Genomic DNA, 16,719 nt, shown 5'->3' on the forward strand with positions numbered 1-16,719 from the left:
GCTCAGGGAACTGCAGATAGATCCCTCCATTCCTGTAGGAATTGTCACTGCTGTAGCAATTAATAGGCAGTTTTGGGGTTGCTTTTTGGGGGGGAGAGGTTATCCTAGCAGAAGGTGAATGCCAACAGAGGCAAAGCTATCTTAGTCACTCCTTGCATGAAAGCAACAAGATCCTGGGGGAGCACTGGGAATTTTTTATACATGGGACTGCTTGACAAATGCCCAACAGAGCAGCAGTTCCACCCCAGCACAAAATCATTTTGGATGATTGTGATCACACTGGGTAAGGTGTTCCTGGAGTATTCCCCTCTTTCAGAGCTCCTGGCACAGAGGCCTGTTGCAGTCCATGGCACTGTGTCTCAGAGAGAAACAGGAGAGGTGCAAGCTCCCAGCACAAAAGGCAGCGCTCAGCCCTCTGCAAAGGCCAAGGTGACATGTGGCCCATGAGAAGACAAACCAGAGCCACGGAACAAGCTCCCATCTTCCCATTTGCACATCCAGATGGCTGTTATGAAACAAGGAAACATGATGTGCCTGAGTCTGTCTCAGATGATGAAGCCATGCTGGTGGATCACGCTAATCCCTTCATGTCAGAACCCCAACTTCTCTTGGGTGCATTACTCATCCCTGGCTCTCCGAAGAACTAGATTTTCCTTTAGATGTCTGATTTTGCTGAAAGATCTGAGAAGTGCTCAAGGGCATAAATTATTCTTTTCATAGCCTATGATAATGTATGATTCTTAAATTGCCACCAGATCTGCCTCCGTCAGATAGTGGAATGAAAATAATGCTGTGCTTGCCCCGAGCCAAGAGGAGGATCTGGTCCAAACCACGTCATCTTTCAGCAACCCAGCAGCATCATGGATGCAGATGGTACAGACGCCTGGAGAAATGCAAGTGTTGGAGGATCAGAATTCAGTATCAGCCACTCAAATTAGTTTCTTATACCAGTCCTCAGAATTGGGACCAGGTTTGCAAGGATGCTAAGTCTGTCAGCATGGTGTAAATCAGTGTAGCATGTATGCTGCGGGGTGATGAAGCACTGGTGTCGACTAGGGCAGGAGTTGGTTAGTTGGTTTGTTCCTCTGTACTACCACCCACCCAAAACCTAAACTGGGACATTCATAAAGTGTCATTTAAATAAAAAACTCATTTTCATTTGTAATTATAAGAATTATCCTCACTAATATTACTGGTGCTTACAGCAGTTACCAGTTGCATGCATGCACCTTCCTGATGTGAGGCCCTTCCTGAGCTGTGAAATGGAAACTTTTCACATGACCGAAGGAGATGATACTTCCAAAAAAAAATCAATAAACATCATAGCACCTGCAGTAAAATCAGAGTTAGCAACCCTAAATCAGTGAAGGCTGCAAAACCACTAACACAGGAAGATGTAGAAGACAGGTAACTGATTTAAAGCATGCAGTATTTATATAAAATGGGGGGAAAACTAGTTGGAGGATGTTTCTATACAACCATTCTGGGTTTTATGGCTAACATTCCTTACCAGCAGAAATACAGGCATCAGCCAACAGCGCCTGATCCTGCTTTTCCTGGCAAAATTGCAATTTGCCACCAGTTAGAGAGGGAGCGGGACTCGTCTTACAATAGAACACATCCATTTCCCAGGCAGCTTTCTATGGGAGCCCCACTGTGGCTTTGATTGCAGATGGAGCCTATCCAGGCACACTGACAGCCAGGCACTCGTGATCACGGTGGCTGGATTCGGGCTAAATCCCTGCTTACCCTACAGGAGACTTGTAAGGCAAGAAGCACAGGCATCAACACACACTTTAGGCACAGGTCTGCCAAGACCTTTCTTAGTGCCACAAGGATATTTCTGCCATATGTGAGCCAAAAAAAAAAAAAAAAAAGCATATTAATTTAATAGTGGAGTAGTGATTGTACCCACACTCATTTATTGTAACTGATGAAAAGGCTGTAATGCAAATTGTTGTGCCAAGTTGCCTGTGCTAGCCAACATTTTGGCATGTTACATTCCTATCTAGGCAGCTTTTAATTATTAATCATTTCAAGTGTTTTGAGAGTTGAATTTCAGCAGATTTTAACTGATGGGTTATCATGGATATTAAACACTGAGCCCAAGTCTCAGTGTGAGGGTGTTGGCGGTGATCTCGCACCGTTACTTCCGGCTGTGGGTGGCTGCAGCGGATGACAGCTGAGACTGCAAATGTGAGAAACTCTTGAGTGTGTATCCATATGGGACAGGCCCTGTGGGTTCACATTTGTGCTTTGCTATCCATTACAGGAATTGACTCTTAGCCAGTGTCCTAGGTTAGAACAAAACGTCTGCTTTTCCCACGTTCACTTGTAGAGGTTTCGAGATGTGTGCACGATCATTTCCAAGAGTTTATTGTTGTTGGCCAAGTAGGACTTTCCATGGATGAGAGAAGATACAACTGGAAACAGAGAGCTCCTCGTTCAACATGAAGTGATTCCAATAACATGGGTTAATTTCAAATGGATCTCAGTGTGAGTTGAGCCAGTGATCCCGTGCCCGTACCCTGAGACAGTGACTGATCCGAAAAATGATACATCCATGTAACCCTGGGATCAGAAGTGTTTGCATGGACTATATTTTGAACTGTTTGTCCAAGCTGAACAACACCGGCTCTAGCAACTATTGATAGAATATGATCATTTCAAAAGGGAAAGATTTTGCAAGTCTTTTATACATGCATTAATATTAAATCCTCTGGAAAATTTCAAAATGTGACTTTGCACCGAGTCCCCCGTGACAGGACATCCCCCATGAGAAAGAACGAGAGGGGAGAATGTAGCTCAGCAAAGCTGACAGTTTAAACATCCCCAGAGAAAAATATAACCATGGAAATTATTTTTGTGTATGTGCTGGGCTTGGGGGAGGAGGCTGGGTTTGTTTTATTAAGCAAATGACCCATGGCACTTCTGCAAAGAAGAAGGCAGATTTTAGACAGCAAAACTGTGCATCTTTCTTGGAATCAGTGGTTTATCAAGACTGTTGGAAGTTACCACTTTTAGAAGATGCTTTGGTCCTGTGTTCAGTCCAGCTAAATGACTTGAGCAGTCAACCCTGGGACTTTAATGGATAGATGGATGTCGTGAGGAAGAAAAGAGCCTGGACTTATCTACAGAGACTTGGAACATTTGGGGCAAGTGTTCCAAATTAAGAAAGAAAACATTCCATGATTTACGTCAAAACTATAAAAATAAGCATTTTGCACAGCTCATGCTCTGACCGAAGTCAGCATCCAAAACACGCAAAAATTACTTTTAATTACTCCAGCTCATGACAAATGAAACTCTCCTTGGTGTTCCATGGCTGAAATACCTGTCTTGTCTTGATTTTTCCTGTAGCCATTCCCAGACACAAGAGGTGCTGTGTAGAGATTCAGAACAATGCCATGATATCCATGGCAGAGGACACAGGAGAGGGGGAAGGGAGAAAGCAAAAGGCATTATTTGTAGTTGTTACTATATTAATACAGTAATATTAATATATACTATGAGCCTCCCACAAAGCTCCAGCTAAGCCTGTGGCCCTAGAGGACTAAGTGCTGCCTTAGAAATAGAGGACAAAAAAGGCAAGGAAGGGACAAGGGCTGTTCCTGTGATAATGTCCTTGTGAATGTGCTGTTTAAGCACTGAAGTACAACTGCTTGTATCAGTACCACTACTCCAGCTGCAAAATGTGGGCTTGGAAGTCAAAAATGGGCATTGAGCCAACACACATCTGCAGGCAGCTCCTGAGGCCACCTGGTGCAGGGGAGAATGAGTCAGGTGGGACAGGGTGGAAGGATTGACCCTCATCAGCTCCAGATGGGTACAGAAAGGCAGCTCCAAAGCCAGGGTGTGGTCACCATCCCAAGGAGAGGTTGGGCTGTTTTGCAGTGGTCATTTGTCCTCCGTGGCATCATGAAAGCTCCTGGATATGCAACCTGGATGCAACCACACAGCCACATTAATGTGTGGTTTTCAAATAAATGAGGGTAAAAATGAATGAAACTGTGTTTTGTTTCAAACTCAAATCACATTCTGCTGGCATCCAGAGTTGTTACAGTAAGATGCAATGTTACTTCCTACATCTGATCTCCTGTGCAAGTGTTTAATGGTATCACTGGTTTGTAAAAGGAAGAAAGAGAGCGGGTATGTCAGTCTGTGTGGTAGTCACAGCTCCTCGAGGCTGCCGGTGAGGATGTCTCCTGCCAGCAGTACTTGGGTGTTGCTCCTCAGGCTGAAAACTTTCCCTTTTGCTGCAAGGGCTCCTCAACAAGAAGTGCCAGGTGCAGTGAAGCCCTTGAAGGCATTCCCTTGACAGAAGGGTGATGCTGATTGAGAGCACAGCACCAATTTGCAGTGTACTGCCTAAGAGAAAAGGCACTTCAGCTGGGAGAATAATTTGCAGTAACGAGAGTGAAAGCTAAACTTTGCAGCATACCTCTTGTCACACAAAAACATACCAGAGTCTCAGTGAATTTCTGGAATACTTGACAGGAATTTCTTCTGGGTAGGGCTCCATAACACACACACACTTCACAAGCCATTTGTTTTGCCTTGCAAACTGTCAGTGTTGAGCTAATGCCACCAGAAGTTGGAAGGAAACGTGACTGGAGCTCCTCCATCAGCACTTCTAATTTCCTTCCCCAAGGTGGGAGGAGTGGCACATAAAGAGAAAACTTGTGCGTGTGTCTCTATGGAGAACGCCAACGAGGCAACACAAATGAGCAGGATTGTTTGTGCTGGGTTATCAGATGGTGTTGCTACAAAGTACTGTGTGTGGTTAGAAGAAAAAAAAGAAGAAACTTTATACTGAATTTTTGGTGATGGAGTGGCTGGGTGTATCTGCTCCTGGTGTGTTGTAGGATTAGGAAGGTGCATTCCTAGCACCCACAGGTATGCAGAGCAAAGACCTCTTCTGGTGCCCAAGCCCTCGAGGTGATGCTGCAGGCTCCTGAAGGAGCAGAGCAGTGGGAACACGTGGCTGGGGTCCCAGCAGGGCCGCCCTACTGCAGCTTGTGCTGGGCTGAGTGCACGACTCTATTTGCTATTGCAGAGGTGACTCCAGAGGTCCATCTCTTCCGAGGGCTGCTGTGTTTTCATATGGGATGAGCCTTGGCCTGTACAGGATCTCACAGTTCATTAAACCAAGAAATGCACCTGCATTCCCAAAATCCCTCACTGAAATCCGGGCATGGACACGCACAGCAAGCAGCAGCTTGGATTTTGTGTCAATGGCACCCGGGGTAGGAAATCACTGTGGTATCTCCGACAGTCTGTACTACTTCATGTGGATGCAGAGTTGCACCTTAGCTCTGAGCACAGCTAGTGATTCCTGGGATAAGTGTCTTTGGCTTTTCCCTAAGAAAGGCAGCTTGAGAAAGGGCTGTTCATCCCTTTGCCTCAGCTGGGGCTGAGATCTGCATGCTTGTATGAAAAATGAATTAATCTTCTGGGCGAGAGGGCTGCTTTGAAATAAACATCAGATGCATCACCCACACAGACTTGAGAGGACAGATAGTGGTTTGGGGGCGAACAATAACCAGCTGTGGCCGAAGAAAGAGCCGGGGAAAGATCCCATTGCAGATCTTCACTGGCATCCCACCCTCTAATGCAGTGAAAGCTGGCATATTGCAGGACAGATGATTTCCCTGCCTATTTTTTATAGTGCTTTACACTTCCCAGGAGTTGTTTCTGTATGACTGTAATAGAGCTGTCAAAATAACAGCTTGTGGTGGAGGATGCAGTCGCACCTCTCGGCTCCATGCTGCCCTTCTCCTGCAGCACCTGCTTTCAGTGAATGGCTGAAGGACGCTGCCAAATGAAGGTGACACTGGCTGTGGGTGCAGGACATGCCTCAGTGCTCATTTGGCTGACCTTCCCAGCAGAGCCATGGCCTCAGGCCTCTCCATGCCTTTTGCACTGTAAGCCTGGCCCCTACGATGGTCTCCTTTGCCCCATGACCTGTAGAAGGTATTTTGCACCTTCCAGCCTCACAGTCCTGCATCCTGCCCTTCCTGCCCAGCATTTTTGATCTTACCACACTGTGCAGGCAACACATGGAGCACAGCCCCAGGAGCAGCCAGCTGATGATGTGGGGTTTGGGCAAGTATTATTCCACTGCAGCTTGACAGAGCAATGAGGGTGGAGATGGGACAAGATCTAGCCCCTATCCACTGCAAAATGGCTGTTGAGTAGGCTATTGGATATATCTCAAGGAGGAATTGCCTTAGGACTACCTGGCAAGGACTGCCTGGAGAGAGGCAGCATCTTGGTGCTGGGGTAGTGACAGCTCTGCCATGCCCAGGGAAAAGAGTGTTAGGAAGTGTCCAGCCCTGGTCAGTCTGGGAATAATTGTGTAAAGCCAAATGGGTGGCAATATCAGAGCAAAACATTAATGAAGGGACTGGGGTTGCCATCCATCAATGTCCATTTGCTTGGAGGCATCAGCCTTTTTCTCCCTTCTTTTATCAGACAGCTTCAGTAACCTACAGGTGCCTGCTTGCAAGGTCAGCATTTCCTATGCATGAGAGCAGTGGCTCTGCAGTCTGAAGCTGAAGGCTGCATAGATCCAACGCACCAGCTCAATCAGATGTTTAAGTATCTCTGCAGGAATGATCACTGCCATTTAATTTGCTGATTAGTGTTGTCATATCTATTTGTAGAATACAGTATAATTTATGGTGAGATCCCTGGAGGATCTTCAGCAAATGCTACAAGTAATTGAATCTGCTGATTTCTAAAGGTCAGGTGAAAACCGAGCATTATTATAACGCAGATGAGGTGATGATGACACCAGGTAGCATTACATTCCCAATGTAAAAACTTGTATTTACTGATCATTGCTGTATCCCATCACTGTGGAAGATGAGTGAATAAGACAATCAAGAACCATAATGTCCATTTTCAACCCTGTCAGTAAAGCAATGTAGCTTCTGAAGAGAAGAAAAGGGACTTCCTTTTTCAAATCAACGGGTGGGAGGGGGAGAAGAATTTCAGAGAGACGTGATTAGGGAAGCATCAGGAAATTGTTTGGGTGGTTTTACTGAAGAAGTGGCTCACTGATGAACTCTGAGGCTGAGTGCTGCTATTTCCAGTCCTGGCTGAGAACAAGCCCCTGAGCTGGCACAGCTACTTCCCGTCTCTCTTCCAGCAAACAAGCGGATTTCCCTTATCAGCAAAACTAATTTTGTCTGGCTGACAAGTTACAAAAATTAAGTCTTTTAATTTGGATTGTACAGTCTAGAGTTCATTTCTGCAGAAATGAGGGAGAAACAGAAGGAAGGTGGTCTGGCAAGTGGCAGGGACAGTCAGACTAGAGCAGCTCACTGAAGAAATGGTTTGGCCAAAGAACAAAGCTGATGGAGGGCACCAGTAACACAAAGCTCAAGATGGGGTACTGGTTTGCACTAAAAAAATCTGTGTGCTGATAGTAAGTTGAGATTTTTTCACACTGAAACCAAACTTTTCTCTGTTTAAAGAAGAAAAGTATTTTTTCAGAACTAGATTTTTGTTGTCAGACTTGTCTGGGCCCATTAGAAATTCCCCCAGCCTTCTGGAATAACACTAGTTCTCATCTGCTTCCCTCAAAGCAACAAAGTCAGTGGAGAGCTTGGCAGGAACCAAATTGGCAAGACAAGGAGTAGGTTGACACAGTGACTAAATTTGGGATGTGTCTATCCCCATGAAGCTACTGCTAAGCCAGCACCCTGTATGGTGTCTAGCAGGCATTTATAGGCCATGCACCACTGACTTCTCCTGCAGCAACTCCTGCCTACAGGTGCTCTGCACAGGGCAAAACTCTGCTGAGGCCATAAATTTTGTGGCTGAAATGCCTAATAAAAAGGGTAAATGCACATTTACTTGTAAAAGCCCTTCCCCAGAATGGATTAAACAAGTTATCCTGTGCTTTTTCACTGCAGAAATATGTGTATGCTGCAAACTTGCTTCTTTAACTGCTCTGTAAATCATCAACCTAGAGCACTGCAGGCTACAACAGCTGCCAGGACAATAAACTGAAGCTTTAAGCCCAGGAAAGACTTAAATACCCACCTTACTTTACATAGCCTGGTGACAGCAATATGGATGTGCCTAAGGCCAAGTGCTCCCATGCTCCGATGGATCAGGGCCTAAATACACATGGACATTTCAAACAGAGGCATCTGTCAGCAAAAACTTCCTCTCCTCGGGAGGAGGCTTCTCTCACGGCTCCTGCGTGGGTGCTGGGGCACATAAATCCCCCAGACTTTGCTGTTCTGCCAGCAAGCAGGACAGGAGAGCAGTAAAAACCTGCCAGGTCAGTTAGAAACAAGCTGAGTGATAATGCTGCAACAGGGCCACCTGAAAATAAACAGGCCAACAATAAAAGATGCACAAGGGCCAAGTCAGAAGCCTGACTCTTTGGGTGGGTGCAGGTTTGTGTGCTGCAGTGGCTCTGGGACTGTGGATGCTCCCTCCTGCTTCCCTGCACACCTCCCTTTGTGCAAACCCAGGGCACTGGCAGAGCTGGGTACCCCATCACCTGCCGTGTAGCACACAAGTGGAGTTGAATATTTGGAAAAATAACACCAGAGCAAGGACCCTACATGATACCTTCAGCATGAGCCCTTTCCCTCTGTCCCCAGCATCGTTTCCCTTAGGGTGACAGCGGGCACCACTGATTACAAGGGTATGCCAGCCCACGTGTACCAAATGGGGACCCGTTAGGTTATTTTGGTGCTCTCCGGGGAGAAAGCGAGGGCACGCAAACATGGATAAATAACCGCTCCCGGTTCTGGGTCTCTTATATAAGGTGATGATTATAGAAACTACGGTGTATGAGGGGGTGGAAAGGGATGCAAAGATCAGAGTTTTTAAAGGAAAGTAGGTCTGGCTGTTGAGGGGGGAAATGGAAATTACCAGCCTTCCTTGAGGTTTGACAAAACCAAAGAAGGTGGTGCTGTATTGTACCGATTCCTTGGGCGCAGACAAGACACAAGCGTCCTGTGCTGGGGAAGAGCCACGCAAAGACTTTATATAGATCTTCTCTTCGGGATGAGCTGATGTATGGGACTGTCAGCTGAGCACAGTGCTGGGAATAAATGATTTAATAGCACAAATGGAGCTGGGAGAGCATTGTCCCAATGTAACCAACACTTCACGTTCCTTCGCAAGCACAAACGATATTTGAATTATCGCAGACATGTAGAAAGCAATTTTGTAGTCATCCTGACACTAATGTTGGTTGGTTGACTGGTTAGTGAAGAATTTTTCACTATATATTTTCCTTTCTTTTAATCTTCCTGAAAAATGCAGGACTTCTGATTACGATACTTTTTAATCCTAATCAGAAACGAAGCTGCTTACAAACTAGGTTTAGGCACCTTTAAATCCTTATCGTAGAGGGGCTGGGTTTGGGCTGTGTTAAGGCAGGCTGCTACTTTATTCATAACTGTTTGGAGAAAAATAGGGGAGGGTTTCATAAAGCACTAAACATTACACACAGCTATTTGCCATCTCCTCTTTTAAATACAGAGTGTAACTCGCCAGTTCCCTATGCTGCAATTTATTTTCTTACAGCCAGGTTGTGAGAGCTGTGGGAATGGAAATGATCCATTGTTCTAATCTGTAATGAGAGTACCAAGCCCCCCTACGTCTTCAGCCTGATTGTGGCAGCAACATGTGCATTTACAGATTCATTGGTGAGTGTCTGGAGGTTACTCTTCACTGAGTGCTCTTTATGATCTGATCAGAGTCACACGCTAAAAAGTAGACATCTTGCAGCAATGTAATTCTGAGTTACGCTTCCTGAGCTGCGTTTCTCTCCCTGTTGGGTTTCTGATTGCTGTACCAGAAACAGCGTCACAACTTCTTTCATGAAGTAGGTTTTGGTACATGGTCACTGGGAAGTCTCCTTTGGAAAAATCGTTGTGCTAATGTAAGACACTGGCTTGAATCAGGGCTGTAACACAACAGGCTGGATCTAGGAAAATAATCAGTGTACCGCACAATAGGGATATTGCCAGGATGCCATTCAAACTTCGGTATCTCTCATTCCTAGCACGTATCCATGTTTGGCGTATACTCCACAGGTGAATTCACACAAGGACGCAATTCCTGCCCTGAGAATCCTCTTGCATGTTTTTGGTACATCCCTTCCTTTGGGCCAAGCCCGCTCTCACTGTAATTAGCAGGAGCTTGTGTTGCAGCTCTTGTGCGTAAGCCTTGCTCAGCCAAGCAGTCTCCCTGACCTCAGCGGGCCTCCTTGTGTGCCTAATTTAGGGCTGGAATTTGCCAGTGGGTCGGCACCCACCAGGATGCTGATAAAGTAAGACCTACTCAGTCTATAGACCTGCTATTTTAGATCACCCCAAAGACTGCCCCTGATGGGCACTGCCAGCGGGAGCCCACAACACAAACCAGCTCCAGATCTGCTGGATTGTCCCAGTTGTGTGGTGTGCCCCATTCCCTGGGCATTTAATGGGCCAAAGGGGCATTCATGCTTCTAGTGACAGCATATAATGACTGAGAGATGAACCTGTGTTTACGGCACATGTGTTTATGGCAAGAGGCAGGATTGATAAATGAGAAGCAGAAGTCTCTCTGGGGCACAGGCAGAGGTGCACTGACACTGGTCTTACAGGTTATGGGTTGCAAGGACCCTGACTGTCTCCCTTCCCTCCTGCAAGGCTGCAAAGGGAAGAGCTAAGGCAGCAAATCCTGCTCTTGTTTTGACTTCCTTCACGTGCCTGCTAAGGCGTTGCTATGTGAAAATCCTGGCAGGGGGTGGGAAATGCTGTGTCTCTTGGAGCTCAGTAAGTTCCTGTGTGTTTAGCAGTTGTGGCGTCCTTGTTTGCTCTTTCTTGCCAGGCGTGTGAATGGAGACCTTTGTACACCAGGACATGTGGTAGTGCCCAGGTACTCCTTGGATATAAAGGAATATTTGTGCAGTGGCAGCTGAGCCATGGAGATGGTAGAAGCAGGTGCCTTGTCTACATCTCATAGGAAAAAGGAGTATGTTTTATTGAATAAATCAAGGCTTTGTTAGCTAGGCCACCTTATTCCTGCAGGGAATCCGTAGGAAGGATTTATATTAAATGTTCTCTGATGATAATGATACTTTTAAAATAGAATTCAGAATATTATGCCACCTAAATCTTGATAGCCCATTCCTTCAGCTCAGAAATACTAATGCAAGGTGTATCTCATACTCCGTATTTCGTGGCTGTTCCAACTTCTTTTCTTTTTGAGCTATGTATTAAAGTGGAGTTAGAGGCTTTATCTCCACAGCTACACAGTCCCCCTCACAAGCCTCTCCAGACATGCAATTTAGCAAAAAAAAAGCTTGCTTTGTTCCTAAGCATTATATGGTGTAATCAGAAGAATGAATAGAGATGCCAGAAAGATTTATGACTTGATTTTTTTCAGAGATGGAGAGGACAACTAATACACAATATTGATTTCATGAGAAACTGGGGATCCTCAGATCAGAGAAGCATTTTTCTCAATATCCACTTCAGAAATATCACCCTAAATGAAGTGGGGTTTTTGAGAAACTAAAGGATTAATAGGAAAAATTTTCAAGATGGATTGCTTTTTTCTTTTTCAAAACATGAAGAAATGCTTCGATAATCTAGAATACAGTAGGATTTGGGATTCGTGGAAAGTCCTACCCAATGTTAATCCGTCTTTCAGAAAATGTGCCATAACCTCACTACCCCTGAAGCATCATTTCACTGAAAATGTTGCAAAAACCTTTGCTAGATTTCACCGACTTTTTTTTTTTTTTTTAATCACCTAAAAGTGGAGCATTTATGGACACTCATAAAACAAACCAGAACACAGCATTTCAGTTGCAAATCAAACTTGTACCTGGTTTAAACTCTCTCTTTCAACAGTGCAACTGAATACAGTTTGGTCTTTCTAACTATCCTAAATTGAAATGCAACCACTTAGTGACATCTCTTTTTTTGGCTGGGTTTGTGATACTTCTTGAGATCAGCTTTTGGTTCCAAAGGGGTGGTGAGCTTCTCTGCTCTCACCCCTGAGATACTGAGCCTGAAGTCTAATTACGCTCTTTCCATCTTTCTTGGTTGTTCCCTGTTACACTGGTGACAAATTTAGCAAAAAACCTCCAGCTGTGCTGAGACTGTGGAAGGAGTTGAGGCTTGGAGTTAGATCTTGAATAGCATGTAACCTCTTATTTTCTACCCTGTCTGGCTCTGAATGGCAGCTATGCAAATTATATGCGTGAACTTTCTACTGTAGGTTGGTTTTATGGGGGCTTTCACTGCAGTAGATGAACTTTGAACAAATAATTTTAAGCTGGTAACTTTACTCAATGCAATTTTTTCTCCTTTTTTTTTTTTCCTCGTAAACCCAGCTTCTTTGTTGTCTCTTATAATTCAGCACTAGTTAAATACTGTTGGTTTCCTAGGGAAGATCTGCTATTGTTTAAATCAGAAAGGCAAATACAAATATAGTGCAATATCCTGTCTACCCAACGTGTGGGACGTGCAGATGAACAACTCGTCAAGCTTCAAATGCAACTTAGTCTCCCATTATTCTTTGAATTCCTGGAAAGAAAGATCTGCACAAGAATGGGGCTCTTAAAATCCCAGTCTGAAACCAGTTGCAATGAAAGTCAGCTACTGTTCTATAGCTCTGGACCTCTGCGCCTTCAGAAATTAAAAGCTCCAGTCCTACTGATTTTTTAAAATTAGTATTTATTAATAGTAAAAGCATGATTTCCATGTCAGAAGAGGGGTTCTTCCTAACGAAATCTTTCTTTTGATGCAACTCGAGGACTTGCCTGGATGCTGCCCAGAGCCATGGCAACACCATAGGATCCTATAGCATCTCCTGGCTTCTGGATCCAATTGAACCACTTGTTCTCTCCCTGGTTTGTGTGTCCTGCATACACCTTACCCAGCCTCATATCCCAAATCCTGGGGCACCCAGCACCAGGGAGTAAGCCAACACACCTTTGTCCCCCAGTCTAAGCACAACCATAATAATTTCTGTGGTTTATACCTACTTTCTAAAAATATAAATAACTGCTATCAGCTCCTGGGTCTACAGGACAGCACAGCAGAGTGCTAATGAGACCTGCGCCTTGCTACTAGCTCAGCCCTGCGTGGGCAAATAGGTGCTAAACTGAATTTTAATCTGCTGGCAATGAACATCGTATTATATAGCTGTGCCTAAGGGCTCAGCAGGTTTGTGCACCACACACAGTGTGTTCAGGTGGAAGCTGCGCTTGTGGGTGAGGATTTAAGAGAGAAAAGACAATTCTCAGCTTCTGTTCATTGCCAGCAATGCAATGGACACCGAAGCTCTTTTTCTCCACCATCTACATGTATACGTACTACCACTCTTCTTGCTGGGATGAGCACCAGCTGGAGGATATTTCTGTTTGGATGGAGAAGTGGAGAGAAAAAGAAAGAAAGGAAGTGCCAGCCCCCAAAATGTGCTTCGTAAAAATGTGCATACAGCACACACACCAGATGCTTGTACCACAAACTGGTGGTCCTGCCAGCTGTGCTTTGCCATCCCAATGATGTCAATTTGAAAGGAAGATGCAAGGGACACAAATTTTTCCTTTTGTTGCCTTTATCAGGCTTATTTTAATCTGCTTGCCTAAATTAGCCAAAGGTGTTGTTAGTCAGCAGCACAACATCAATTTCTGTGAGCAGGGCCTTGGGGCTTTCTGTCCTTTATCTGAAGAAGGGCACATTAGCATGAGAGATACATGGAGTTTATTAGATACTGATACTTCATGGTTCTCTCCCAGCTCTATCAGTAATCCTGTCACCAGCTCCTGTCTCTCCCCTTGTTCTACAATTTCACACACTCCTGCTATTGTGTCTGCTGCATCTCTGATTCACAAAGCTTCTTCCTTCAACTTCAGATCACTTTTGCAGAGTAACTCCTGGTAAGGAAATCTTTTTAACCTATTTAATAAGACTGTGGCCAGTGCAAGTGTGGGGCAACTAATGTTTAAGGGGAAAGGAAAAAATAAAGTTTCAATATAAAGAGAACCCATCAAAGGTTCTTTAAAAGCAATTGTTAAAGATGTTGCACAACTGACTTACTGTACACTTCTGTGGTTTTTAAAATTGTCTTTTATGTTTTTCAACAATATTTCAATTAAAGCCTTTATTAGCAAGTCCCTCATTTAAAATGACTGCCACTTTTTATTATTTTCTACTTCATAATTTTTACAAGCGACTTTCTACAAATGTTTTGCTCTAAAAAGGTCATTCTGGAAGAAAGCAAGAAGGAAGTAACTGTTAAATCAGTCATGCAAAAGGTGTGATGTGAGACATAGCTTGTTGTAATGAATTTTGTTCACTAAGTGAGTCTAATTTCTGGTCACAGCAATTTTGGTGTATTGATTTCCAGCCCCACACTTGCCTGGTAAACAAGATCTCATCACAGGCCCTGGTTTGTGTCAGTAAGTCCTTTCTGCTCAGGCAAATCAACGATTTTAATCTCCAGGTCCTCACAGCTTTTGTGCTCGATTGCACGCAAGCCTCTAAATGCAGAGGCTCCAAGCTGCAGATGCAGGGCTGGGGAGGGCAGAGCCTGAAGGTGCTCACGTCCCCATTAACGCTTGGGAGCTGCTGGCTCCTTGTCCCAGGTGCCAGATGTTTGCAGCTGCACAGCGTCTCCCTTTGCACCTGGGCAGTGTCAGCCTGGGCTTGTGCCTGGGCTGTGGTACCAGGGGGCAGGAGAAAGGCTGGCTGCAGCAGCAGGGTGCTCAGGGCAGGCCAAGCTGTGTCCTAGTTCCCAGGCTGCTCCAAGGATGGCTCTCCTACCTCCAGCTTACTCTGTGCTCACACCTAGGCTGCTGGACTGATGAAGTTCTAGCCTTTGCTCTTTCACAACACTCTGAAGACTTTATATAATTTTCAGACATAGCAATCAAGCCACTGAGCAACTGGACTCAAAATTTTAAATTTAGATCTGATGGGGAAGCAAAATTCTGAATACAAACTGCCTGCCACTGCTTGGTTGCTTGTGGATTTAGATTGCTGTCTTTAGGTGTCTTTGCAGGTCACTCACAAATTAACATAAGCTATAAGAAAAACCTCCATACAACCTCAACAATAAGAATAAGCTCATGTTGTGCCCAGTTTAGCCCATCAGTGCTGCTGATTTACCATCTTGTGGACAGCTGTCCCAATGACTATACTGTGTGTACTGAGCCAGTACTGATGTCTCAGCTGTAAGTAACGCCCAGTAAGGGAGCACTGTATATATTTAAAGTGTGTAAGGACCCAGCAGATGTTGTGCCAAGATTAGCATATAACATTTTTGTGCCTATCTGAGATCTCCTCCTTGGAGGATTTGTTCTTGAGTGTTGTATAACACCTTTCCTTCAGCACTGACCTCTGAGATAATGTGCATCAGGAACGTCATATTGTCAAGAGAGCCAGGCAGCAGCTGGGGAGTTGGTACAAGGGCACATGAATAATGGCATTATTTCCAATCAGAAAATTGCTAAATTTAAGTCTGTTACTGAATCCAACAGAACACTGTGCAGCTTGGCACCTTATGCAGGGTGTGCACCTACATAAGATTATGTTCATAACAGGAATCAATAAGGTCCAAAGAAAAAGCTGGAAAAAATCTCCATGAGCATGTGGAAGGGAATACGAAATGTTTAGTCATATTTTTAGCTGATCTCTTGATTTCAAAGTTCTTTTTACTTCAAATATCCTTCCCTAACAAAGTGAAATAGTAAGCTACAACCTGAAAAAAACCCGCAGGGATGGGAAAAATTCATACCAGGTTGGAGCTGGGCTTGTCTTTAGCTGAGATGTTTCATGCAGGGAAAGGGGAGCTCCTTACACCTGCTAAAGCCATAGACCCGTAACAGAAAGGGACAGACGCAGTCCTTTATTTAAAACTAAGCCCTGTGAGGCTATTGCCATGGAGCAGTTGTGTGCAGCTGAACATAAAAGTCCTTAAAATAATCTTTCCTCACACAACTGCCACCAAAAGTACTGCCAACAGAGGTAACTGCTCTGCTGAGGGGAGATGGTTCCCTCTTCCAGCATCTGTGAGTAAATGTGGCATCACTGGGTCTGTTGTAAGCAAGCCTGTCAGTACCTGTAAGGTGACTGTCTGTGCCTTAGAACACAGAAGCAATAACCTGCAAAATTAAGACAGTGCAGATCCTAACATTTCCCAGGAGTGTCTGACTTTGCAGCTTTAGCAGTGCTGGTACAAGGCAGGGTTTTTTTTTTTTCTTTTATGGTAATATATTTGATTCAGCATTTACAATCAGGAAGTTCTAAAAGTAACAATGCTAATTCACTATCAGAAAAAAAAATTAAAACGGGGCTTTCCTATCCAAACAGCAGGAAGATGAGCCAAAACTAATAATGATGGTGGTGGTTTCTATCTTGTGTTTCTATGGTCAAAAACAGGAAGCTGTCTGACATTGATAAAACTGCTCTTGAAAAGTTGTCATCAAAGGTCTAAATTATTCATTTGAATGCATCGTTACTAAACGCATACTAAACAGGAGCCAGGCTCTTAAAAGACAAGCTAAAAAATACTGGGTTTGCATGTTTTCTCTTTGTTGATTTTTTCTACAATGGAGAGAGGAAGAGTAATGATGTGCTGGTTTTTACGCTGCATTAACTAATTATAGACATTAAAGGCGAAAAAACACCTATTATTTTATTTAAATCTTCCCCTAGCTGTTGTCACGGCTGACAAATCCACTTC

General features: G+C 44.4%; 1 long non-coding RNA gene across 1 annotated transcript in view; it reads right to left on the minus strand.

Annotated features, from left to right (window-relative positions):
• LOC120411763 overlaps positions 1–16,719 on the minus strand; it is a 103,348-nt gene that overhangs the window by 70,172 nt on the left and 16,457 nt on the right. The gene's annotated exons all lie outside the window — the stretch shown is intronic.

Source organism: Corvus cornix, chromosome 3 (assembly GCF_000738735.6).
Source record: "Corvus cornix cornix isolate S_Up_H32 chromosome 3, ASM73873v5, whole genome shotgun sequence".
NCBI lineage: Eukaryota > Metazoa > Chordata > Aves > Passeriformes > Corvidae > Corvus > Corvus cornix.